Raw genomic sequence first — 27914 nt, 5'->3', positions numbered from 1 at the left:
TCATTATGCTGAACTAGTCTCTCCCTCCAGGCTGTGGCTGCTCCATTGGCCTCGATTCTGCCCTTTGAATCCCTACACAAAAATCCATTTTTCTCTTCCCCATGATGGCCATTTAAGCCATTTGGACAATCAAAGACAGGGATTTAGTTAGTTAGAATTAGTTAGAAGTTAGAATGCCCCCGTTTATCCAGTCCCCTGAAAAAGACAGAGCTAAGAACTGGACACAATGGCCATGCAGGTGAGGTCTGACCAGCGTGGAGGGGGGGGAGCAAGACCATGACACCTCAGAGTCTGTTTTTTGCAATGAGCACAACCTGAGACCTGGTTAGGTTCCCCGTGGGCCCCCTAGAGTTTGCTGGGGAACCGCATGCACGCTGGTGGGCTGTAGAGGAGAGTGTCCGGGATCAGGGGCTGATGTGGAGTGGCTCTGGGTGGGGCAGCCCCCTCTCTGGGACCCAGGTCCTTCATCAGTCTGATAACTTCTCAGGCGCTGTATTAGTCTCCTGTGGCTGCAGGCACAAATCACGGCAGCCTTGGCTGAAAACAAGAGACGTGTATTCTCTCATAGTCCTGGAGCCCCGAAGTCTGCAATCAAGGTGTCAGCTGGGCTGCACCCCCTCTGGAGGCTCTAAGGAAGAATTTTTCCTTTGCCTCTTCCAGCTTCTGGTGGCCACTGGCCTTCCTTGACTTGGGGCCAGTCGCGGCCACCTCTGCCTCCCTGGTCACATGGCCTCCTTCTGTCTGTTAAATCTCCCTCTGCCTCACTCTTACAAGGACGCTTGTCATTGCATTTAGGGCCCACCTGGATAAACCAGGCTAAGCTCCTCACCTAAAGACCCTTCACTTAATTACATCTGCAAAGATCCTTTTGCCAATTAAGGTAACGTTTATGGATTCTGGGATTGGGGTGTGGATATAGTTCTTAGGGGGCCACCATTCGGCCTTTGGCTTTCTACTGTCTCTACTTATGTGACTGTCTTCTCTGGCCTGTATTTGAACCCAGCTGCCCAGGGTCCCCTCAGGTCTTCATTCTGCAGGTTTCACGGGTCTTCCTTTCTTTAGCATGGCGGCCACTGCTCCGAGGGGCCCTGTCCTGCAGACGTGGCAGGTCTTTGTGGTCCTTTAGTCCTCACCGGCATGCCCTGGCTGGCCAGTGGTGTTTTTATCAATGGGAAGGAGAAGCTGTGGCTATTAAAATATTCATGACCAGCCGTAGACTTAGGGGAGATCCCGTAGTGAACGTGCTCTGGATAGAGAAGGGACACAGAGAGGAAGAGCTAATGTCCTTACAGTTTTCCTCTAACTCAGTCCGAGATTGGCTCATTGAACTTGAGGCAAATTATTTACATTCTCAGTGCCCAAGTACATCTCTCTTTCTGTGAAAAACCAGGAAATGCTTCACAGCTTTTCGGAGTGTGTCGGAGCGTGATCTTCTTGCCCTTTAGGTAGCCTGTTTTAGAAGTTCACGGCCCTTTATCTGGAGTCTTCAGTCACTGCGGGCTGATGGGCTCTCCAAATGCAATGCCAGTAAAAGAGGCTTTTCTCCAAAGAGCATCACTTTGCAGTCAACCTGCCAGAGTGCCAAAAAGGCCTTGGGTGAGCGGGAGTGTTGGGTCTGGAGAAGCTGGTGATGGAGCTGAGGAGAAGCAGCCAGAGGACAGCGGTGAGTGGGCCTAGCCCCGAGCAGCTCCAGGCTCTGCTCGTGGCCCTCAGTGCTGCCCTGGGATTACGGACTCACACCTGCCCAGGGCCCCCTCCTTCACTGCTGCTCCCCTCAGTTCGGTATGCTTTGGAAGGTCTGTGCAGGGATGGGGGCCGGAGGGGTTGGGGAGGAGGGAGGAGACAGATGACCCAGACAGCCCTACCCCACCTGCAGGGGGCATCGAGTCAGTGGAGGGTGCTGCGTGTTACAGGACCCATGGGAGCCCTGCCGAGGGCTGGCCATGCCTTGGGTGAGATCCAGGAAGGCTTCCAGGAAGGGACTGGCATAGAGCAGGATACTGAAAGTACCCTCAATTATGTTTCCCCGCCTAGGACTCCAGATTGCCCCCTCCTGGGTCGTCCAACCAGATCTGACCTGGAAGAATTTCAAGTTTGAAAAGGATCTTCAGGATCAGCTAGGAAGGCAGCTATTCCAACTTCACTGCCTGGAGTCCTCAGGACAGGGGTAGGGGAACAGTTCAGAGCTCTTGGCTTCTTATTTTGCTTGCTGGGTGTAAAGAACAGTGATGTCCCATTTTGACAAGGCTTGGGGTAGCCGCTTAGAAATATCGCCACATCAGAATGCCCTGCTTTGTCTAGGAAGTCTTTTCCAGACTGGAGGAGCACCTCACCTGAGGTGCTGAGGGGTGGTTCCCTGTAACCTGCCCCACTTGACCGTAGCCTCTACCAGGTAGGGGTTGAGCCTGGTTCAATCCAGAGACCTGAAGAGGGCCTGGTCCCGGGCACAGGCTTGGTATATGGTGCCGACTGATGAAATGAGGGACGAGGTTAGGATGACTGCCTGCCTTGCAACTGGCTCTAGCTGCCCTCGGTGCTCTTTCCAGTCACCGTGGCACCCCGGCTATGGCAAGGCCTCTGGGGTTCTCTGTCTCATACCTGCTTCTGCAGTGGGTCTGCCCTGTCAGCCAGGTGCTAGCGAGGGGTGCTGCCTGTTCTCTGCACTTTCAGGGGGCAGGGAGGCTGCAGACCTAACATTCCGGCTCCGGAGGTGCTGTCTTGTGGTCCTGGGACATGGCCAAGGCCACCTGTAAACTTGGTCACTCAGTCTACCTAGCTCCTCCTTGGTACCCTGTAGCCCCAGGACTAGGGTCGGAGACGCTGTGGGGCAGAGGCAAAGGGCCGGGGCTTTTGACTCAGTCAGTGCTGGGCTTGCTAGCTGCATGACCGGAGGCACATTATTTACTTGCTTACTTCGTTGATTATCTGTGAGTGGGTTACACTTACAGAAGACACGAGGAAGACACAACCACTGTCTTCTACCTATCCATGGTAAGTATTCGATAAAGGTTAATTTCCTTTTTATGTTATCTGACGGGCTATCAAGGAGAAGAGAGACAACTTCTGGGGGTTAGAGGCTGTCTAAAGCTGAATTTCATTTCCCCCCATCCTTTCCAAATTCCATCAAGCCCTTCAGCCTCCTAATTCCTCAAGCATTGCTAACATTTGTAATTTCTTCCTCGCTGCCACCTACTAATTATTATCAACTCTCTGTGTATATTTGAAGAGGTTGCTTCCCGTGTCTGGGCCTCAGTTTTTTTTATCTGTGGATGGGGTTATTTCTAAGGTCCTTGCTAGCCCCAGCACTGCATTTAATTCCACAACACAGGTTGAGCATCCACTATGTGAAGGGTGAATGTTCTAGGCGCCAGGGCACATAGGGATGGAGAAAGTCATGAGTCTTGTAGACATCATAGCCCCGTGTGGGGACAAACACGCAAAGCTGTGTGATAAAAGCTCTGCTGGGGGATGAATCTAGAGCTGGGGGATTCCGAACCAGAACAGGGAGAGACTAGTCACTTGAGGAATGTATGGACCATTTGCCCTCAGGGAAGAATTATCTAGAAATGTTTGCTGCTGGCCTGAAAGCACTAATGATGGAGACCGGTTCCTCCCCGGTGGCATTAGGATTTTCGCTTTGAATTGGAATTATCAGATGGAAAATCCCAGTAGAGATGGCATGGATTAGGGGCCTTATTTCCTCTCTTCTTCTTGCTTTCCTGCAAAGAAAAAGAAATCCAAATCTCCGGAATATATTGACCTTTATGCACAGAAGCTCTTGGGATACGCAGCGTCATTTAACAAGTACTGTTTGTGTGCCTAACTGAGAAATGTCTAAGCAGACGCAGAATTACATGCCTAAAGAGAATTAATCTATTTTTTGTCATGATTGTGTTCAGGAGCTGATTTTCAAAGACAGTTTCAATTTTCCCAGCTGTCTGGATGATAGTTAGAAGCATACAACCTGTGCACTCCCATCCCTTCTCTTGTATTTATTCTGCCCCATTTAATTTGGTTAGATTCTATAAGCTTTTATTGATTGCGTATTATAAGTTAAGCCCAGTGTTGAAAGGCTATGGGTATGACAGATATATCACTATCCAGAAGTTTCTTTCTTAGCTGGACTGATAGGACTTATGCCCAGGAATCAGCAAACAGAGCCATCTATTCATTGGGGATTGCTGAGTGCATTGGTGTGAGTGCCAGGATTTCAGCTCCAGGCAAAGAGGTCTGGAAAGAAGGATGGTGAGGATGGTTCTCAAGAAGGTTTTTGGAGGAGTCTGCATTGGAGATGGGCCAGGGATTGCAAGCTGAGTCAAGGTGCAGAGAAAAGAACAGGTTAGCAGGTGAATTCAGCAAGAGTGAACTTTTCATTCTCAACCTCATTCTCATGTCTTAAGAATGGAAATAACATCCAGATGGCCAACAGACACATGAAAAGATGTGAACATTACTCATCATCAAGGAAATGCAAATCAAAACTACAATGAGATATCACCTCACACCAGTCAGCATGGTTAAAATAAAAAACACAAGAAACAACAAATGTTGATGAGGATGTGGAGAAAGAGGAATACTCTTGCACTGTTGGTGGGAATGCAGACTGGTGCAGCCACTGTTGAAAACAGTGTAGAGGGCGCCTGGGTGGCTCAGTGGGTTAAACGTCTGCCTTCGGCTCAGGTCATGATCCCGGGGTCCTGGGGTTGAGTCCCGCATCAGGCTCCTTGCTCTGCGGGGAGCCTGCTTCTCCCTCTCCTCTCCACTTTGCTCTCTCTCACTATCTCTGTCTCTCTCAAATAAATAAAAAAAATCTAAAAAGAAAATAAAAAGGAAAAGAAAACAGTATGGAGGTCCCTCAGAAAGTTAAAAATAGAACTATCCTGTGATCCAGCAATTATTTACCCCCAAAATGCAAAAACACTAATTCAAAGGGACACATGCACCCCTATGTTTATAGTAGCATTATTTACAATAACCAAGATACAGAAGCAGCCCAAATGTCCATCTGTAGATGAATGGATAAAAGATGTGGTGTATATACACAAGGGAATATTATTCAGCCATAAAAAGAATGAAATCTTGCCATTTGCAATGACATGGTTAGAGCCAGAGAGTATAATGCTAAGCAAAATAGGTCAGTCGGAGAAAGACACCAAGGTGGGGTGGGGGAAACACCCTTTGGAGAAGGAATAGTATATTGGCTTTCTAATGAGTAGAATGCATACAGTAAAAAAAAAAACCCCACAAAACTCTGGGGAAAAAAAAACACTGTAGACACAGCATTTGGGGAAAAATCTGCCTCTGGAGTAATCAAAGAGGACAACATTCAAATAAGGGCAACACCTCCCTTATAAACTTACCAAGGTAGGGGTCAGTGAGGAATTAGGGGAGGTAGCTTTTCCACTGACTGAGGGTGTGAGTCTGCAATAGCCCTTCTGAAGGGCAATTTGGCTAGATCTAAAGCTGTAAAAACTTGTGCAGTTTTTCACACAGCAGTGACACTTAGGAATTTATCCTAAGGGAGTAATTAGCCGTGTATTATGCAAAGATGTATCTCAACATTGTAATGCAGACATCACTGAAACAGACCAAGTGTCCAGCAATAGGGGGTTAGCTTTAAATATGGCACTCCTATGAATAGGATACACAAACTAATGTACAATCATAAAGACATAGGTAAATGTTTAAGGGGTATTGTTCTAGGAAAAAAAAATCAGGCTATAAACCGGCATATACAGAAAGTTCCCAATTGTGTTGAAAATGTATATTTTCACACAAAGAGGCTGGAAGGGTAATTAGCAACTTGTAGGTTGTAGCAGATAGTTTTTATTTTCTTCTTTCCAAAGAAGAATAATTTCAAAATTTTCTACCAGGCACATGTATTACTTTTATCATGGTGGGGGGATGAGTGTTATTTAAGAAGAGAGAAGCTACTGGAGAGCATTGTTTGAGCTTCAGTGCTTTGAAAGCAAGATGGGCACATCGTTTATCTTGCAAATGCCAGACAGGCAGTGTTTTCATAAGGAAGAGTGGTCTTGGGTCCATTTGTGTGAGTGTATTTATAGACGTAAAAGCTTTGGGGGAAGGAAATAGATTGATTTTTTTTCCCCTTGAACTTTTGAAATTATTCTTTCCACTCCATTTGTAATTGAGCCCATGGAGGTATTCTTATTTCTTCCTTTCTTGGGCACTGCATTAGACCTAAAACTGTTAACTGGCATACGATGTGGGTTTTGCTAAAATGACTCCCCTTGAAGTCTCCACTGGACTGTCTTAAGTGCTTAAAAAATGGGGCCCCAAGGAAGACCACCTTCTGAAATCTATCTTGCTCTTCTGCCTGGTTCACTTCACCCCTGTGCTCTGACAACCCCGAAGAACCAGTCAGAAACCAGCCCGGCATCGTTGGGATTGAGGCTCCATCAGCCCCAGGTAAGGGGCTCAGGGTGAGGCCCCGGCACTGGGCGCTGTCTGTCGGAAAGGTTTATGTAGAGGCCGATCTGGCATCACCTTATCCTGTGGACGTAACATTAGTCTGCAGAAAAAGAGATCAGAGCTGGGTAGACTCTCTTTAAATATTAATAATAGTGATGCCTTTTGCCACACATCTCCAAAGAGCTCGGAGCATTTCAGACATTACCTCATCACTAATTTTCACAGTGTTCTTGGGTGAGAAGCGATGGCAAGTATTATGGTCTCCACTTGGGGCAGAAGGTAGCAAATGCTTCAGATAGTGGAGCTAAACTCAGGAGTGGTTCTGACCAGATACCAATGATAAAAAGAGTCGAGGCCTTTTTTGTGGCATATTCTTCTACGATTGTCGTACATTTCACACACATGAACTTGCCTTCCTGCATTTTGCTCCGAGGCATTAATGAGGGTCTCTGTGAGCAAGGTGCCGTGCTGAGCACTGTGGCTAGAGGCGAAGTTTATCTCCTTAGTCCTATGCTTTAGGCCTTTGGTGATGGGGCTTCTACTTGCCGGTCCCACCCTAAATCCCTCAACTCTTGGTCTCCTGCATCCGTCCTTGTGGTCTTCAGGGTAGCCTCGTGCCACCTCCCCTTCTGTGCCCTTTCTGTGTCCTCCCCCCCCAGCCCTGCAGGTGTCACTCTCCTATCCTTCATGGCCTGGTCCCCTGCCCCACAAAGCCTGCCCTGATACTCCCCTACTGTAGCCACAGCTGGACGTGAGCTCCCATTACCAAACATTACCAGCCCCTCTGCTGGGGCCCTTACTCATCTCTACTTGGTGTTTTAGTGATTTATGTGCACTGCTCACTGACATTTCGTGACCGCAGGGATGGTCTGGTTCATCTATGTGTGTCTCTCAGTGACTTGCCCCTGTTAGATATGCAAGTATTCATCGGATAAAGGAGTGAAACTAGCATCATTCCAGGCCAGCGTTCACCAGTTTGTTCTGAGCCCTGGGGGCGTGCAGAGGACCAGGGGCACCAATAGAACCCCACTGGGCCTGCCTCTCCTCTGGTGCCGATCACTGAGGGCCCTGGCTGCTGATAGACCTGTTCTGTCCTCTCAGCCCCCACACCCTGTTCCATCCCATCCTTGTGGTTGAAAGTCATTCTCTCACAGCGTTCTGGAGAGACGGGGGAAAAGAGGGACGTGAAGTGGTCTTGAGCAGGTGACCTCTCTGCTTCTGTCTTTGTGGACCTCTGTTGTGCAAGGCCTCTTCCTGCCGGGAGGGCTCTATCCAGAGCCTTTCTTCCTGAGCCAGCTCGAGGACTGGGACCGCCGTATGCCCCACCTACGGCAGGTTGTGTGAGGCCGGGCAGGTCATTTAATCTTCCTGTGGCATCGTCCCCCCATCTGTTGAGGGGGGATAATGTGTTTGAGGGTGACCTACCTCCCCAGGAGGCCGGGAGGCTTATCCACTTAATGCCGAGCCGCTCGCTTTAACCCGAGGCAGCTGGGCACCCCCAGCAGGCCAGCCGGCACGTTCTCTGTTGCCCGCGGCCCGGCAGTAGCCGGGCTGCAGTCAGGGTCTCCTCCCTGGGCTGGTTCCGGGGGCTGAGGTGGGGCGAGGACAGTGGCATCTGGAGGGCTTCTGGGCCTGTGCTGCCGAAGGGGGAGAGGCCGGACCCCTGGGTCGGGGGCATGGCTGAGGCTGCCCAGGATCCGCCCGAGAGCGGGCGCCGGGCCCCTGGGGGACCGTCCCGCTTGGCCCTCATGGTCCCGCGATGCGCTTTACTTGGGCTCATGGATGAGCTATGGGAAGGTCATTTGATACTCCCCTTCTTGTGGCCACCGTCTTGGGAAGGTGGCCTTTTCCCTTTAAAAAGAGCTGGGAGCTGGGAGGCCCAGGAGCACTGTGGGGAGGAGGGGAGGTGCCCGTGTGGGGAAGAGGGGCCGATTGCTCTCCTTGGACGACTCCCCTCAGCTCGGCGCCACTGGTGAGTTGTGTTCTCATTCTGGGACATGTCCTGCTTTCTCTAGATGGTTCGCAGAAAGGGAGCTGGGTTTTTAAAATTGCAGCATTTTTTAAATGAAGTTTGCGATTCCAGTTAGTTAGCGTACAGTGTTGTACTAGTTTCAGGGGTACAATATAGTGATTCAGCACTTCTCTGCAGCGCCCTGTGCTCATCACGAGAAGTGCTCTCCTTAATCCCCGTCACCTGTTCCCCCATCCCCCACCCTCTGGTAACCATCGTTTTGTTGTCTAATTAAGAGTGTTTCTTGGTTTCTTTTTTCCTTTGCTCATTTGTTTTGTTTCTTAACTTAATTTCTTAAATTCTTAAATGTGAGTAGAATTATATGGTATTTGTCTTTCTCTGACTGATTTATTTCACTTAGCATTATACTCTGTAGCTCCATCCACATCATTGCAAGTGACAAGATTTCATTTTTTTTTTTTCTGGCCAAGTAATATTCCTAATTGTATTTTCCTGTATATTTAAAAATCTATTTCCATGGAATATTCTCAAGCACTTATTCTTGTGAAACCTCTTTAAGTGAAGGCTCTTTCAGTCTTCATAATTGCAATTATTTATTATGGGTTCTTCCCCAATTTAACTTAATTTTTTCTCATGTTTTCAGTTTCCCAACTGCAGTATCTTTAAGCATTTTCTACAGAGGTGGGATAATACTTAGTTTTGGAACTAAATTGCCAACAGGCTTTCAAATTTGTGAGATCATAGGATGTAAAACCTGACCCTGGAGATTGTTCAGGCTGAGCATCTCTGTGGCTCTGATGGGGCAGTGATGTCCTTAGAGGGCAGCGAGGGCTCTTTGGTTACCCAGCAAACCAGTGACAGAATCAGGACTCGAACCCAGGTCTCCTGACTCCTTTGTCAGTAACTCTCCAGTCTACCCTATAGGATTTAGTGTCTGAATTACAAGGGAGAAGGAAAAGTCGCGGTATGATTTTGTTTTTCCATGTGCTTTAATCTGATTAAGAATGAATTTTCTAGCTTTAGAAATGCCTGTGTCGAGGGGCACCTGGGTGGCTCAGTTGGTTAAGCATCTGCCTTTGGTTCAGGTCATGACCTCAGGGTCCTAGGATCCAGCCCCGCCCCTGGTCATGCGTTCTCTCTCAAATAAATAAAATCTTAAAAAAAAAAAAAAGGAATGCCTGCGTTGTAGACCACAGCTGATCCTCCTACCTTGAACCCCTTGATTCATTTGCCTGTCTACAAGGAGGATCCTTAAAGTGTGGTCCCTATCAGCGTTACCTGGAACTTGTTAGAAATGCAAAATCTGGGGTGCCTGGGTGGCTCAGTCATTAAGCGTCTGCCTTCGGCTCAGGTCATGATCCCAGGGTCCTGGGATCGAGTCCCGCATCGGGCTCCCTGCTCAGCGGAAAGCCTGCTTCTCCCTCTCACACTCCCCTTGCTTGTGTTCCCTCTCTCAGTCTCTCTCTTTGTCAAATAAATAAATAAAATCTTAAAAAAAAAAAAAAAGAAATGCAAAATCTGAGCCCCACCCCAACCTACAGACACACGAACTCTGGGCACAGGGCCCCCCTGTGTTGTACCAAGCTCCGCAGCTCCTCGGTAAAGTCAGAACCACCGCCTGGCAGGACTTCAATCACAGCCTCCCTGTGTTTGATGTTAGTGCAATGACCTGCTTGGCTCTTGTGGATTTTGAGCTGTCTTCACTGAAGGAGCTTCTCTGTTGCCGCCGACGCCAGTTTTTGGTGATCATCCCCCTCCTTCACTCTGCTTCCTTCCTTCTGCACAACCCATGTGCACACACACACACACACACATCCCGCAGGAGTGGAAGGTATGGGTAGATAATGATAGCAAATAGGGGATTTCAGGAGAAACGGGTTTGTAGACCAAATGTCCCAGCCTCTGGCTAGAGTTCGTACGTTTCCAGACTTGCTCCCTCTCTAAGCGCCGTGATAAATTCGGCTGCTGCTGACCATATTGTGCTGTTTCTGCCATTTGTTGCTTTAGTCATTCAGAATTTTTAGTACCTTGTGTTTGCAGGACGTGTTCAGTGTGAGGGGAAAATGTATTTGGGTTTATAGTTTATCAGGAGGTAGAGAATATGTTCAGAAATAACTGTAAGGCGGGCGCCTGGGTGGCTCAGTTGGTTAAGCGACTGCCTTCGGCTCAGGTCATGATCCTGGAGTCCCGGGATCGAGGCCCGCATCGGGCTCCCTGCTCGGCAGGGAGCCTGCTTCTGCCTCTGACCCTCCCCCCTCTCATGTGCTCTCTCTCTCATTCTCTCTGTCTCAAATAAAAAAAAAAAATAAAAATAAAAAATAAAAAAAAAAAAAGAAATAACTGTAAGGCAAGCCAGCTGGGAATAAATACATGAGAATCATCTCTAGTAAAAGGTTGTGGAAGCCTAGGGTGTTGTGGAGAAGGGCATCATGGAAGATTTCATGGAGGAGGTAACGTTGGAGTGAGTCTCACAAGGAGGCAGAGGTTTGACATGGGGAGTTTGGGGGTGGGTAAAGAACACTCTGGGCAGTGGTGGGAAGAAGATAAAGGCATGGCAGGGGCTCTCAGTGCCTTTTGTTGGGACCAGGGGTTATTTGAAGGTGATTAGAAGGAAATGAGGCTATTCAAGTAGGCCAGTGTCGAAAGGAGAAGGATCTTCAAACACCCACTTAGGGGTTTGTTCTTTATCCTGAAGGCAATGGGGAGCCATTGGAAGGGTTTTGAATGAGGGCAAGGCATGAGCAGAGCTGTGCTTTTAGTAAAACTAATCTGCCATCAGAGTATGAGGTAGACTGAAGTGGGTGAAGGAGAAGTGGGGAGGATTTGTTTTTATTTTGTAACTGTTTTGCAGCAGTATGTTGATACATTGAACCATCATCTTAATGTTTAATTAGGAGGTAATTGCTTTTCTTACGGTGGTCATTGGATTTTGAAATAAGCTTTTCCAGGGAAACACAGTTCTAATTTCGTAATGAGGAAACTGCAAGAAAATAGAAATTGCTTAACAGAAGGGCTTCATAGGAAACTTCCAGAACTTCCCCCTTCCTTCTTTATGTTTCTTTTCTAACATTTTCTTTTAAACAAAAGGAATGTGTATTCATTTTACCCAGTAATGACCTGGTAATGTCAGCTCACATAAAATCTGAACAGCAAGCACCTGAAATGTAGCTCCTTCTTGCTTCTTCCTCCTCTGCCTCCAAAGCCATTCTCCCTCTCACTGGACTGACTTTGTTAAGGCACCTGAACCTCGCTCATTTCACAAGGATCTGCCTTCTTGCAGTGGTGGCTCCCCTGGGAACAGTTGTAGCAAACTGGGATGTCCTGAAGTTACAGATGTGCCGGGACTTCTAGTATTTGTCATATAGAGAAGACTCTGTTGCTGTTGATTATTTTCAGAAGGGCTGTATTTCTGGGGCCTGGGCTTTGGCTGGCTAGCACCATTCGTTTCAGTCATCCCGCCAGTATTTATTAAATACTGAAGAATCATGGTGACTCAGACCCCCGAGGCCCTGCTCGCAAGAATCTTCTGCTCCAGCAGGGGATATACACAAATAGTCGAATATAGTTTTGAGAGAGGGAAACGATGGACAAGTGGCCAAGCCACAGAGGGAAGAGCGTACTGGCAATGACAGTGGCATGAGCAAAAGGGAAGAGAGTCCGTGGGGCTGGAACTCCCTGGGAGGTGGAGCGCAGGTGGATGGAGGACAGCAAAGAGGCTGGAGAGCTGAGTGGGGCTTGAACGGGGGGGTGGGGGGGGGGCCTTGAAGGTCAATAAGAAGCACACATCTGTGAAAATAGCAGCTACCTGGGCGCCTGGGTGTCTCAGTTGTTAGGCGTCTGCCTTCGGCTCAGGTCATGATCCCAGGGTCCTGGGATCGAGCCCTGCATCGGGCTCCCTGCTCAGCGGGAAGCCTGCCTCTTCCTCTCCCACTCTCCCGGCTTGTGTTCCCTCTCTCGCTGTGTCTCTCTGTCAAATAAATAAGTCAAATCTTAAAAAAAAAAATCATTAAAAGAAAAAAGAAAATAATAGTTACCATTTACAGAATCCTTCTCAACAAGCACTGTTCTAAGTAGTTTCCATGCGTTAACGCAGTCCTCACAACAAGCTTGTGAGGCAGGTACTGTTGTTGTCCACATTTTTCCACTGGGGAAACTGAGGCAGCAAGGGGTTAAGGAACCTGATAGTCCTAGATCTAGTAAGTGACAGAGTGGTGATATGAACCCAGGAGGACTGGCTCCAGAGTTTGCACTGCGGACCCTAATCAATTCTCCTAAAAGTTATGGGGTGACATCATAGGGTTTGATGCAGGGTCAGATTTGCAGCCTAGAAAAACTGCTGTGGGGCACCTGGGTGGCTCAGTTGGTTAAGCAGCCGGCTCTTGGTTTCGGCTCAGGTCGGGAGCTGAGGGTCCTGGGATCGAGCCCCGTATCTGGCTCCCCGCTCAGTGAGGAGTCTGCCTGAGGATTCTCTCTCTCTCTCTCTCCCCCCACCGCCCCTCCCCCCGTTCATGTGCTCTTTCTCTCTCTCTCAAATAAAGAAATCTTACAAAAAAGAAAGAGATTGTGGTGTGGAGATGGCTTGGCAGGAGACAAAGACTGAAGCAGGGAGGGCGGGTGCTGCGTGACCCACTTAAGAGCCTGGACGTGTGTGATGGCAGCGGAGGCGGAAGAGGTGGAAACGCGGGAGATGTGTGGGGGTCCCAGCAGCAGGGGCTGGAGAGTGGTTGGGTTCCGAGGCGGGTACACAGGCTCTCAGACCAACAACGCCCCAGTTCCGGGCCCGGGGAGTGGGGTGTTCATGGTGCTCCTGATGTCGATGTGGCAGGTGCGCCCCGACGTGGGCTGGTTCGTGGCTGTCCCAGGAGAACTGGCCAGACCTCTGAGCTCTCTGCCAGAGGGAGCGTGGAGTCCGGTGCAGACCTTCCACCCCTTCCAGGTCTGCAGGCGAGAGTGGAGGGGGAAGGGGCAGGGCTGCTGGTGGGCGCGGGCTCCCCCGGGGCCCTTCCCCTGGGGGCCTGTGTTCAGTCCTTGGGGCTTTGATTCTCAGCGACAATCACTCTGATCCTACTGTCAAGGAGCTTACAATCTAGGCGGCAAAAAACAAGACCTGAATCCATAGGAAATGAGGAAACACAAGACAAGAGCATAGATGAGTAGGTCACAAGACGTAACACAGCAGCTCTGTGATTGGGGAACTAGGAAGGACATGGTAGACCAGTAGGCAGAAATCCATCCTGGACGTGGTGGAGCTTGAACTGGGTTTTGGAGGTTAGATAGGATTTGAATAAGTCTCAGAGAGTGGGGAGATCATGAAGAAAGGCACAAGGAGGGGCCGTCTAGGGCTCTTTTAAGGGACGGAGAGGCATCGGAATGGAGAATTACATAGAAGAGGAGGGTGGGGCCTTGGATCCCCTTGTCCACTTTGAAGTTCTTTAACCTGGACAAGCCCAACTTCCTTGTCCTCAAAATGGAATAGTTACGGATTCCAACCATGTGGGGTTGTCATGACTAGCAAATGACATGCTATAGGTTAAAAACATGATAGTTTCCTTCCTTTTCCAAACTGATCAGGAGAGTAGTAGTGGGAGATTGAGTAGAACATTTGGGAAGCAGTTTGATTTTGGGTATGGGGAGCCTTGGAGTACCTAAGGAAGGAAGTGAGGAGATAATACAGTTTTAGAATTGGCAGATACTTAGAGAAATTCACTGCTAAGATAAAAGAGATAGCCAGAGGTTTGGTGACTTATATAATTCCAGGCTTAATAGAGACAAAGCCAGGAAGAGAAGGTAGGTCTCCTGACTTTTAGTTCAATGTACTTCTCAGCATTCCCTAGGTTTGACCTAGAGAGATGTTAGAAAAGCAAATTCCTGGGCTCAACTCCAGACCTACTGAATCAGAAACTCTGGGCCCCAGCAATTTATGTCTTAACATTTTTTTAAACTTTATTTATTTTAGGGGCACCTGGGTGGCTCAGTCAGTTAAGCATCTGCCTTCGGCTCAGGTCATGATCTCCAGGTCCTGGAATGGAGCCCCACATTGGGCTCCCAGCTCAGGGGGAGTCTGCTTCTCCCTCTCCTCCTTCCCCTGCTCATGCTCTCTCTCTCTCTTGCTTACTCTCTCTCTCAAATAAATAAAAATAAAATCTTTAAAAATTTTTATTATTTTAGAGAGAGAGTCCGCGTGAGCTGGGCAAGGGGAAGAGGGAGAGAGAGGATCTCAAGCAGACTCCCCGCTAAGCATGTAGCCTGATGCAGAGCTCCATCCCATGACCCTGAGATCATGACCTGAGCTGAAATCAAGAGTCAGACACCCAACTGACTGAGCCACCCAGGCGCCCTGCGATTTGTGTTTTATCCAGCCCTCCATGTGCTGTAATGGTTTTAGGGAACCAGTGTTCTTGGTTTTCCTAAGAAGGAATGGGGCGGGGGTAGGATATGAGAAAAACAGGTTCCTTATCAGAGTTAGGGTATTAGCACCACAGGAAAGGGTGAAGCTCAGTGCCAGAGGTAAACTTCTTTTTTAAAAACTGAGAAAAAGTTTCACATACCATAAAATTCACTCTTTTAAAGTGTAGAACTCAGTGGTTTTTAGTATTTCACAAGGTTGTACAATGACCACGGTCTAATTCTAGAACATTTTGTCCCACAAGCATTTGAGCCAGGTATATCTAAATATAGATATAGACATCCCCCAAAGATACCCCTTATCCATTATTAGTCCGTTCTTCTTTCCCCCTCCCCACAGCTCCTGGCAACCACTAATCAGTTTTCTACATATGGATTTGCCTATTCCGGAAATTTCATATAAATGAAATCATATAATATGTGGTCTTTTGTGTCTGGCTGCTTTCACTTAGCATGTTTTCAGGGTTCATCCATGTTATATAGCGTGTGTGAGCACTTTACTCCTTTTTATGGCTGAGGTAAACTTCTTATACTTCCAACTTTTGCCTCAGGCAAATTTGGTGATACCACTGAGCTCACACTACCTCAGAAAAGGAGGTTTCTTTTGGTAATATTTGTGTATAACTTTATAGTTCTCAAAGAATTGTCACAAGTAATATAAACCTTAAACCAACTCTGGAACATAGCTCAGCAGGGATCATTGTAATTGGTTTTACAGATGAGAAAATAAACTGAGAGGGAAATTCTGTGCTGGTCCAGTATACTGTCATTCATTAATGGGTGAGTAGGAATTTGGTGGGTGACAGGCAGGGCATGTGGACAACGCAGAAGAAACAGCATCTGCAGGGGCATGAGGATGTGAGAAATCAGGACCTATTTGGAGAACAAGGAGTAATTCACTTCTGCTGGAGGGTCCAGTGTGAGGGAGATGAGCCAGACAGGTGGGCAGGGGCCAGATCACAGAAGGCTTATCTGCATCCTGAGACCAGGAGGAAGGCAGGGGGCTGGAACGGTTGAGTCCAGTTCCAGAAACAAGCAAGAGAATCTGATGTGGAATTCCGGTTCTTGCTACTTCCTTACCATGTGCTCTTAGCCAAATTAACTTCTTCATGCCTCAGTTTTCTTTTTGTAATGAAGGTTGTCATAAGCATTAGATAAGATAAGGCATATAAATTGCTTAGCCCAGTGCCTGGTTCATAGCAAACGTTAGTATTTTAATATGGTTGTGTTGTTAAGATCATTGTAATTACTGAGGTCAGACTTTATCCTAAAGATGAAGAGGGAAAATGAGTCATATGATTAGAATGACATGTTATATCACTTTGGTAGCCATATGGAGGGCAGATTGATGGAGGTAAAACTAGAAGCAGGGACTGGGTAGGAAGTGTTATAAGAAGTCACAATGAAAGTCTGAGTATGGCTGTAACACTAAGAAAGGGAAGGAAGTGAGAGATTAAGATAACTGGAGGCAAAGTCCATAGAATTTAGGGACTGGATCAATGTGGGGCATGAAATGGGGTGAGTCAAGAATGATTCCCACATTTTTGGCTCGGGCAGTTAGAAAATTCAGTGGTAGTCTCCTCAACAAGATGTTCCATTTGGAGGAGGGGATTTGAGGGATGGAGCAAAGAAAGATGATGGATTCTGTTTTAGATATACCTGGCTCAAATGCTTGTGGGACATCTTGGTAGAGATCCTAGAGAGGCAGTTGGTTCTCAAAGCAACTGAGACTGTGGGAGTAAATGACTTTGCTTATGGAGAGTGTTTGGAGCAATGAGTCTCAAATTTTGCTGTACACTGGAATCACTGGGGAGGGGGGATTGTCTTTAAAACAACCAGGGTCTGGCTCACACCCTCAAACATTTTGATTTAATTGGTCTAGGGTATGATCTGGGATTGTTAACAGCTCCCTAGATGATTTTAATATGTGGTGAAGTTTGGGAACCACTGGCTGAGAAATAGTAGGTACCATTTATTTAGATGACATCAGAGCTGAAAACCAAAACCAAGAATTCGATGATGGGGGAAGAGGAGTTCGCAGAGCAGGATGAGTAGATGTACGTAGTGTGAGATGCTGAAGGAAAAGAAGACCGATGTCACAGGGGCTAAGGGGGGAAGATCAAGAAGTTTTAACACTTTGTTTATTAGTTTAAGAGAAAATACTAGTTTGGTCATTTGTTTCTCTCCTTATTCAAAAGACTGGTTATTTGCCAGGCATTTTGGATTCTTGTGTGTGGTTTTTTTTTTTCTTGCATCAACAGTTGGTTTATATCCTTGGACCTTGTGTATATTGGATATTAGGTGTTGTAAGAAGGTTTATATTATTTTTTTCTGTTTATTACTGGTGTGTAGAAGTTCCACCATCCCATTTAGTGTTCCATTCATCCATTTGTCATTTATTTAACAAACACTTATTTTTTTTTTTTTAAGATTTTTATTTATTTGACAGAGAGAGATACAGCGAGAGAGGGAACACAAGCAGGGGGAGTGGAGAGGGAGAAGCAGGCCTCCTGCCGAGCAGGGAGCCCAATGCGGGGCTCGATCCCAGGACCCTGAGATCACGACCTGAGCCGAAGGCAGACGCTTAACGACTGAGCCACCCAGGCACCCCGTATTTAACAAACACTTATTGAATTTATTGAGTATCTATTTATGTGGGAGCTGGAGATACTAAGATGGCTAAAAGAAAAAACTCTTTTAAAATTTGGGGGGTTAGGGGCACCTGGGTGGCTCAGTCGGTTAAGCATCTGCCTTCAGCTCAGGTCATGATCCCAGGGTCCTGGGATCAAGTCCCATATCAGGCTCCTTGCTCATCGGGGAGCCTACTTCTTCCTCTGCCTGCCATTCCCCCTGCTTGTGCTCTCTCTCTCTCTCTCTGACAAATTAATAAATAAAATTTAAAAAAAAATTTAGGGGGTATATAATTATCTTTTTTATGTTTCAAGTTTTTATTTAAATTCTAGTTAGTTAACATATAGTGTAATATTGGTTTCAGGAGTTAAATTATTTATAATCTGCCCAAGACCAATTTACAATCTGGATTATCTCACCTCCTAAATCATAGACTCCTAGAAGGCACATAAGGATTTAGTCCCCAACCAATTTTGAGTGTCCTCTGTAGGATCCCTGACCTGCTAAAATCTTTTGTAGTTCTTATACACCTTGGTTATAAAAAGCTCTTTCTCCTTCAAGGCAGCATGGTGCCCTTTTGATAGCTCTGATTATGAAAATTTTTTACAAGATGGGCAACATAGATAGAAGTTAAAGCTGATTCCACAGTTTCGTGGAGATTCATGACACTATTCTGTCTACTTTTGTGTATGTTTTTAAATTTCCTAGGTGCCTGGGTGGCTCAGTCGTTAAGCGTCTGCCTTCGGCTCAGGTCATGATCCCAGGGTCCTGGGATCGAGTCCCACATCGGGCTCCCTGCTCGGCAAGAAGCCTGCTTCTCCCTCTCCCATTCCCCCTGCTTGTGTTACTGCTCTCGCTATCTCTCTCTCTGTCAAATAAATAAATAAAATCTTTAAAAAATAAATAAATAAATAAATAAATTTCCTTAAAAAATAGAAAAGTTCTTTACGTTGAGTTGAAATTTGTCTTCTTCAACTTTGATGCATTGTCACTTTAGGGCCATTCAGAACAAGTCCAGATTCCTTTTACACGTATAGTCCATTCCAGTATTTGTGATTGTTCATAAATTCTTGTAAGTCTTCACAACTGAACAATTGTACCTAGTTTATTTTTCTCCAATATTTTGAAATTGAGTCCCATATGCAATTATGCCATCTGTTGGCACTGATAGTTTAAGTGCCTTTGTTGTACTTACCTCTCATTTCTCTTTCATGTTGCACTGGCTGGCAACTCCAATATTGTAGTGAACATTGTAATTTTATTTTCTCTTTTAAGTGGAATACTTCTATTTTTCTTTCTTTCTTTTTTTTTTTTTTTTAAGATTTTATTTGTTTATTTGACAGAGAGAGACACAGCGAGAGAAGGAATACAAGCAGGGGGAGTTAGAATGGGAGAAGCAGGCTTCCCCCTGAGCAGGGAGTGCAATGCGGGGCTCGATCCCAGGACCCAGGGATCACGACCTGAGCCAAAGGCAGATGCTTAACAACTGAGCCACCCAGGCGCCCCACTATTTTTCTTTCTAAAATAATATTGAATTGCCTATTTTTTTAATGAAACAAGATTAACTTCCAGTATCTTGTGATCATTTTACTTTATTATTTTTTATGAGATAAAATATATTAATAGTTTTCCTTAAATTGAGATTTTCTTTCTTAGGATAACCAGCTTCACTATGGTATGTTATCCTTATAATGTGGATTTTATTGAGGGTAATTTCTTAAAATTAGGAAAACAAGCATATTAAGAATTTTCCATGCAGAAATAGAACAATAAAATGAACTTTTACATACCCATCTCCCAGCTTCAAGAATTTTTTTTTTTTAAAGATTTTATTTATTTATTTGACAGAGAGAGACACAGCGAGAGAGGGAACACAAGCAGGGGGAATGGGAGAGGGAGAAGCAGGCTTCCCGCGGAGCAGGGAGCCCGATGTGGGGCTCGATCCCAGGACCCTGGGATCATGACCTGGGCCGAAGGCAGACGCTTAATGACTGAGCCACCCAGGCGCCCCAGCTTCAAGAATTATTAACATTTTCTGGCTATGATCTTATTTAGGAATTTTTTGAGTATTTCTGAGTGAGATTGACCTATGTCCCTTTTTAGTGAAGCTTTGTCAGATTTTAAATGCAGGGCTATAGGGGCACCTGGGTGGGTCAGTGGGTTAAGCGTCTGTCTTCTGCTCAGGTCATGATCTCAGGGTCCTGGGATTGAGCCTGTGTCAGGCTCCCTGCTCAGTGGGGAGTCTGCTTGTCCCTCTGCCTCTCCCCGCACCCCCCTACTTGTGCACGTGCTCTCTCACTCACTCAAATAAATAAATCTTTAAAAAATATAAAAAAATAAACGCAGGGTTATCTTTGCATTATTAGAAAACTTGGTAGCATGCGCTCATTTTCTCTCTTGAAGAATATTATCTATTAATTTTGAGGAGAGTTTGAAATAATTCTTTATAAACGCAGTAACAACATCAAATTCTATGTAGGGCACTTTTTTTCCACAGACATTTCTTTTTTAAATTCACTTTCTAAATTTCTTCTGCAGCTATAGATTTACTCGGAATTTTTATTTCACATTTTTAGTCCTGGTTCTTTGCTTTTGGAGGTGAAGGTGGTGAACTGCCTCAGTTTCCTGGAGTTGATCAGCCTTGTGGAAACCACAGGATAAATGTTGACCGCTTTGCCAGGTACCTCTCAGTGCCAGGCAGCTCCCACCACCAGTCAGAGAAAAGAAAGGAGCTGACCCATGAAGGCGGGGCTGCATTTCACTCATTTCTCATTCTTGGTCATCTGCACTGAGTGTTTTTTTCAGTAAATGAGTGTTTCCTGAATTGGATTAAAAAAAACCCAAAAAACAAATAGTATCTTCAGCACATCCAGGAAAAATCAACATCAACCCCTTAGTCTCTTGGGTTCCCAGAGGCTACAAGAGGATTTCACTGCTGAGCTTCCTATTTTTATATTCCTGTGTGGGTTTTAGAGTCTTCTCCTGTCAAGACCCTACATGGAAAGTATACATCTTCCACTATGCCCAAGGAACAGGTCTAGGAAAAATCCCTTGGCAGGTAAGAATACACTTACATACTAAAAGGTTGATGTGGAAATCTTGGAAGACACCATTCTGTGAGGCTGACCTTGTTACCCAGGAGTCTGCCCCTCAGGAAAATTGAAGGGCTTACCAGGAAGACTGTAGAAAGATACATTCCTAATATATCTTCCAAAGCCGCCCATATTTACTTGGCTTATCTAAATTCCTTGTGCATAACATGTATAGCACTCTCTAATAATTTTTTCTCTAATGTTTGTCTTTGATCATTTCTTATTTTGTCAATAATAATCTGTACCTATGGTTTATTGGCTTTGTCAGTCTTTGTAGTTTTTAACCCACATTAACTTTGTCTCTATTAAGTGAAACTTTATACTAATTTTCCAGTTTATTTCTCCTTTTGCTTTAATTTTGTTCATTCACTCATTCAACAAGCACAAGTTGAGCCTAGGTGACAGATCTGGGAGAAATAGCATAAGACATGGTCTCTATGTTTGAGTTGCTGACAGTGTAATAAAAGGAGAGAAGAAATAGTGAAAGAAAAAAGAAAACACTAAGCTGACAAAAGACCTTCATTAGTAGGTTAGAAGAATCACAGAAGGACTCCTTGGGATGTCTTTCAAGAACAGAATTTCAAATATCACTTGTAAAGCTTTTATATTCCTCGGTGAGAAAAAGAGCAAACTTGGGTCTATACCTAAATAATATGCTGCAAAACCTATGAGCCTAATCTTTTCTTTTCCAAGTGATCATATTCTTTTCCTCTTTTAAAACGGGTTTGAAGGATGATTCTTCAATCTTTGAAGTTTAAGAACTTTAGTTGCTGTGTAAGGAGCCTTCCTCAAGGCATATATTGGAGAGTTGCTTTTCGTGTTCTTTATATTTGAAACATATTTTTCAGCTCAAGAAATTTACTTTTGACTCTTTGATTTCAATTTCATGCATTGCTTTTATCTTTTCTCTGCTAGCCTCTATTTTTTTTATTATGTTATGTTAATCACCATACATTACATCATTAGTTTTTGATGCAGTGTTCCATGATTCATTGTTTGCGTATAACACCCAGTGCTCCATTCAATACATGCCCTCTTTAATACCCATCACCAGCTAACCCATGCCCCCGCCCCCCTCCCCTCTAGAACCCTCAGTTTGTTTCTCAGAGTCCATAGTCTCTGATGGCTTTAGCCTCTATTATTTGTAAGTTGAATATCCTCAGTCTGATTCTATGTCTGATAGCTTCACTTGAATTGCAAGTTTTATTTTTAAATTTCAATTTAGTGTAAGTGGTTTTTGGCTCTTCAGTTTCTCTTCTATCCTTCACTGCCTTTGTTATTTTCATTTCTCAATAATGGGTACTACTTGCTTGAAGTCCTTTACTATAACCTCTTATATCCTTTTTGAAGGATTTATATCCTTAACTGTAAATATGCTTTTAAGATAGTTGTCTCCCTGGTGTCTTTTCTCCATTTGCAAAATATTTTAAGAGAGTTTACCTTTTCATATTACTTTGTTCCAGACTGCCAGAAGTGTGTTCAGTTTGGGGATTCATGCCCCTTATAGGACTTTGCCAAATTGGTGTGTGCCCAGAGGAGGGTGATCTACAGTGATCTTGTCATATGAAGAACTGGGGCAGAGGAGACTTAAAGACAACAAGATTGCTATGTTCAAATCCAGAAAGGCTGATGTATAGAATAAGAAGCTGATTTCTTCTAGACGGTGGTGAGGGGTGGTGGAAGTGGTCGGAGGGCAGCTTTACTGCTGAGGACTGAAGCTGCAGAGGTAGAATTTAGCTTTATGTAAAGAAACTTTCTAGCAGTCAGATGGGTTCAATGGTGAATGACAGAACATTTAGAGGCCTGATGACTTCTTGGCAGTGGGATTGCAGAAAAGATTCAAATGTTTGGAGATTATCTGGGCTCTTATTTTCTTCCATTAGCCCAGCAATCCAGAGGCTAATATTAAAACCATTAGCAGGTCATTTTCTTGACTTTAAACTCCCCTGTTCAGACCTTGCTGAATCAGGGAGCACTTGTAATGGCTTGGTTGATGTAGTCATTTGTTTGGTCTTCAGGGATCCCTGGATGAAGGCATGTGCCTTACCCATAGTCCAGATATATAATGCAAATTAATTCTTATCATTAAAGCTGTATATGTTTATATGAATCAATTAGCTAAATTGTGTTTGGCAGCAGTTTTGTAACAATTCCTTGTGCGTAATTGCAATTTGATGACCTTCAGGTGCCTGGGTGGCTCAGTAGATTAAGCGTTTGCCTTCAGCTCAGGTCATGATCCCAGGGTCCTGGGATCAAGTTCCACATCAGGCTCCTTGATCATCAGGGGGTCTGCTTCTCCCTCTGCCCCTCCCCCTGCTAATGTTTTCTCTTCTCTCTCTCTCTCAAAAATAAAATCTTAAAAAAAAAAAAAAGAAAGAAATGGAAAAGCTTTTTGGATATGTCCTTTTGGATATGTGTGAGATGCCTGACCTCTCCGCTAGTCATTTGGAGACTAAAACAACAGAGAGGTCAGAGATTTTGTATCTTCTGGTGCTGCTGCCACTTCAGGATTTCCAGTTGTCCACACGATGTGGGTCTTTGAATTTCAAGAGCGAGCACAACAAATATCATCTTGCCTGGTTTCTAGATCTAGTTAGAGACGTCAGGTTGTGTGGATGGAAGGAGCCACAGAAGTCAGCTAGTCCCTATATTCCATTGCAGTGTCCCTCCTACATCCGGGCAGTTATTTAGTCTCTACTCAACTACTTTCACTGACCAGGATCTTGCTAACTCTGGAGCAAACTCATTCCATCCTAGGATCACTAGGAACATTAGAAAGGTCTAGCCTTAGCCTGAGCTAGGGTCTCCTGCTCTGTGGCATTCCCCCATTAATCCTGGCTCTGCACTCAGAATCATGTGGGATATGTCTCTTCCACATGGTGACCTTTTGGTAGTTTGTGAACCAGGATTATATAGGCCTTCTCCAAATCCTTGTCAAATAAATATTCTCTGATTTTTTTTTTTCAATGAGTCTTTATACGACTTGGTTTTAAGTCTTCTTACCATCCTAGACCTATATAGGAAGGTGCTGAAAGTGGGATGCTCAGAAATAAGACAAACAAAGTTAATATCCATCCATACCCTAAAATTGTCATCTGACTCACTCCTGTTAAGGGCCTGACTGAAGAATTAATATTTGAAAACAATATCCTGTGGGCCTTGCTGGATGTTTATCCTTCTATCCTTCATGATTAGTCTCTCTGTGTTGTCAGAACGCTAGAACCTGCCTTCTTGACCCTCCATGATAAGTCTCACAGAAATATAATGTAATTTTGTGTCCTTGGCAAAGGGACATTAAATAATCCTTATTGTAAAAGCTATTACAATAACAAGAAGGCAAACATTCCAGTAGAAAAAAAGGAAAAAATAGAAACAGGGAAGTAACAAAAAAAAGAAATATAAGTGACCACAACTCATGAAAATGTTCAAATGTACTTAGTAATCAAATAACTTCAAATAAAAACTATAATGAGTTCTGATATGGAAAGATGTCCATGATATATTCACAAGTTAAAAAATGGGAACTACTGAGTATAAAATGATTCTATTTTTGTGGCCTGTATATTTTAATATATGTAATACAGATGGGTATAAATTTAGGGCAAAGTTGGTGTGAATACTCACCAAATACTTTATATAATTTTTAATGTTGATGGAATTATGTGTACATTTACTTTTTTCTGTATTTTTCAAGAAATACATATTACAACCAATAATTGGGTGCTACTTCCTATCCTATTAGCAAATATTTTTTTAAATGATAATATTCGGTGTTCACAAAGTCTGTTGGGGAGTGAAAACTGCTACCTTCTTGGAAGCAATTTGACAATACTCATCCAAATTCTTAAAAATGACACATGCTTAAATTCATTAATTTCACTTTGAGGAATTTTCCCAAGAAAATATCTGGGAAGTAGCCATTTACCATGAATAAGCATGTTCACTGTAAAGCTTTTATAATACTGAAAAATTGAAAACAGCACAAATGTCCAAGGATAGATTTACTGAATAAATTATGATATGGCCAAAGAAAATAACACTGTATAGCAATTTCAAATGATGATGTAAATGCTTAAATATTAATATGGAATGATATTCATGAACTATTAAGTGGGAAAATTATATCTCATTTGAATAAAAATGTGTAGCATCTATAAGCACAGAAAAATGAAAAATTAACAGTTGATAACTCTGGGAGGTATGATTATAGGTGATTTTATTTTCATTTTATTTTTTCTGTGTGTTTTACTATAAATGTTTTACTAAAAATGTTCAATTTTTAAAATATAGCTAAAATAATTAATTATAGCTAAATAGTTAAAAAAAAAAATAGTACTAAGGGCTTCTAATAGATATCAACAGTCCCTGGAGGAGACAAACCATGAGAGACTATGGACTCTGAGAAACATGCTGAGGGTTCTAGAGTGGAGGGGGTGGGGGGATGGGTTAGCCTGGTAATGGGTATTAAAGAGGGCACGTATTGAATGGAGCACTGGGTGTTATATGCAAACAATGAATCATGGAACACTACATCAAAAACTAATGATGTATGGTGACAAACATAAAAAAGAAAGAAAGAAAGAAATCAGCAGTCCCTGCCCCACTCCCCCTTAGCATCTCATTTCTTTTCTTAAAGGCAACCTCTTTCAGCTCTTCTAGCATCAGAGGATACAGCTCGAATATTTTTTCCCCCTAAGACCTCAGTCTTCATGCACCAGTCTATAAAGTTGCTCTCTAGGTCTCATGTACAGGTGTTACCATAGTACATCCCTTCATAGTCATCCTGGATGTTCCCTTTATCTCTTGTCTGTATTTCATCCCCAATTTCCTGTATCTCATTTCTTCTCTCTTTATTTACTTCCTTGTTTTGCTGGAGCATGTCCTCTATGAGCGTCCTGAGAAAGAGTATATGAAAGGTAAATTTTTTGAGATGTGGACATCTGAAAACATCTCTACTATTTGATTGGTAGTTTGGTTGGGTATAGAATTCTAAATTGAAGTAATTTTTTTATTTTTAAAAGATTTTATTTATTTCTTTGACAGAGAAAGAGAGAGAAAGTGCACAAACAGGGGGAGTGGCAGGCAGAAGGAGAGGGAGAAGCAGGCTCCCTGCCGAGCAGAGAGCCCCATGTGGGGCTTGATCCCAGGACCCTGGGGTCATGACCTGAGCTGAAGGCAGATGCTTAACTGACTGAGCCACCCAGGCGCCCCTAAATTGAAGTAATTTTTGAAGGCATGGCTTCAATGTCTTCAAGCTTCCATTGTTACCGAGAAGTCTAATGCCATTTTTATTCTCAACTGTTTGTATGCAATCTATTTTTTCCTCTGGAAGTTTTGAAGATATTCTCTTTTAGTTTCTGAAATTTTACAGTGTTATTTCTTGATGTGGGTCTTTTTTTACTTATTATGCTGGGCAGTTAGTAGATGTTCTTAATCTGGAAACTTAGGTTTTTCAGGGAAATTTTATTGAATTACTTTATAATTTCCTTACCTCCATTTCCTTTGTTCTCTCCATCTGGGATTTCTATTAGATGACTATTGGACTTCCTGGATTGATACTACACATTTCTAAGCTTCTCTGTTTTCCCCGTCTTTGGCTTTTGGTTCCTCATTCTCAACTTTTTCATTGAACATTTAAATTCTAGCTATTTTATTTTTAATGTTCAAGTGTTTTCATTCTCTGCTCTCTTTTTTAAAGAAAATCCTCTTCTTGTTTCATGGATGTAATATCTTTTTAAGGATCTGTAATTTTTCTTCTGTTTCCTGCATTGTCTCTGTTTCTTTTGAGTTCTTCTGTTTGATATGTTTTTCATAATGTTGGCTTTTCTCAAATATCAAATATCATAATGTTGGCTTTCTCAAATTGGTAAATTGAGACCAGTATTTTAAAAAGTGAAATGAAACTTTGTAAGATGTGTGGGCTTAGATTTCAAAGTATGATGAATAACAGATTTCAAAGCATGATGATCAGGCAGCAAGTTGCCAGAAGTATCAATACCTGAAGATCTTTTCTGTGGTTTTTTCAGTTCTCCAGAAAAGGATTCTCTAGTCTTTTGCTTGGGATAAAGAGTCCTAGCTGCCAGTATTTTGGGAACTGAGCAAAGGAAGAGACTGAAGATCTTGTCATTCAGTAAGAAGAGTTTTACTTAATCCTATTTTCAATCCTGTAGTCTCTATTGTGCCTGGTCTTCCTAAGTCTCGAGCCTCTCTGGTTTGATTTCTCCAGAGAATAAGTCTCTTGTCTCTAGTAGGGTAGAGAAGGGGTGGTTGTCTAGGTGGGTAAGTGGTGTGGGCTGGGGCCTGTGAATAAAATTGCTGCTTATAGAAATCCATTTCCATATTTCCAGCCATATGTTTCATCCGTGCTTTCTCCCATACCTGTTGCCTCTAATTCTTGAGCCATCTTGGTGAAAATCAACTCCTTTTTCATTAGAATCCCTCTCTGAAAGCACATAGGTTTCTGTTTCCTTTGCTTTGCTCAGTTACCTCTCCTCCACACAGTTTCTATCTTCCCAACATTTTCTACCTCTCTTATCTATTGTCTTCTCTCTTCTTATATTCTATGGGTTTAATCCCCTTTATAGTGCTTTTATGTAATTTATAAGGCTTGGGAAAGAGAAGAGATTAAGACATAGTTTGAATTCACCATGTTTAATCAGAAATCTACTGTCTCTTTTATAATTTAAAAAAAGCGAGCTACCTAGAACTGAAGACAGCATTCAGGTCTGATGTCCCTACTGTAGAAGAAAGCTAGATTGACACATCCCTTGATCTAAATGGAATTTATTTTTGGTTGCAGCCTGTTTTTTGTCCATGAATTTGTATTTGGCTGCCATTTAACTGAGAAGTGTAAATCTCCCAATTTCAAAGTGGTCAGGTTGGGTGTCCTGCTTTCATTTTTTTATGTCCTGGCTAGTGCACTCCTGGATAGATCCCACTATTACTCTGTTGATTGTTGATAGATTCTATTTGCTAACATTTTATTTATTTACTTTGATATTCACAAGAGAGATTGTATTTTTACTTTATTGCACAATTTATCAGAATTGGTATCAATGTTATACTGGCTTCTCAAAAACATTTTGGGAGCTTTCCTTCTTTATACTCTAGAACAGCTAAAACAGCATTTGGGGGAAATCTGGGGAAAAATAAGCTAAGCTGGTTAAAAGTAACATGGTATCCAGGATTGGATCCTGGAACAGAAAAGGAACATTAGTGGAAAAACTGGTGAAATCTGAATACAGTTTAGAGTTTAGTTAATATTATTGGACCAGTGTTAATTTTGATAAAGATACAATGACTAGGTAAGATGTTAACATTAGGGAAAGCTGAATGAAGGATATACGGGAACTCCCTGTATTATCTCTGCAACTGCTTTATAC

The 27914-nt window shown here is 43.7% G+C and overlaps 1 protein-coding gene across 1 annotated transcript in view; it reads left to right on the top strand.

Annotated features, from left to right (window-relative positions):
- The first annotated feature begins 1497 nt into the window (after nt 1–1497).
- The window catches only part of FRMPD1 (FERM and PDZ domain containing 1), a 78931-nt gene continuing 52514 nt past the window's right edge, over nt 1498–27914 (top strand). Inside the window, 1 exon segment of the mRNA XM_035016284.1 lies at nt 1498–2167. The gene's annotated coding sequence lies outside the window, so the exon portion shown is untranslated.

This window comes from Mirounga leonina, unplaced genomic scaffold (genome assembly GCF_011800145.1).
Source record: "Mirounga leonina isolate KUSES-001 unplaced genomic scaffold, KU_Mleo_1.0 Mir_170, whole genome shotgun sequence".
NCBI lineage: Eukaryota > Metazoa > Chordata > Mammalia > Carnivora > Phocidae > Mirounga > Mirounga leonina.
The sequence above is the reverse complement of the archived record's forward strand: the minus strand, read 5'-3'. Positions and strand labels throughout refer to the sequence as shown.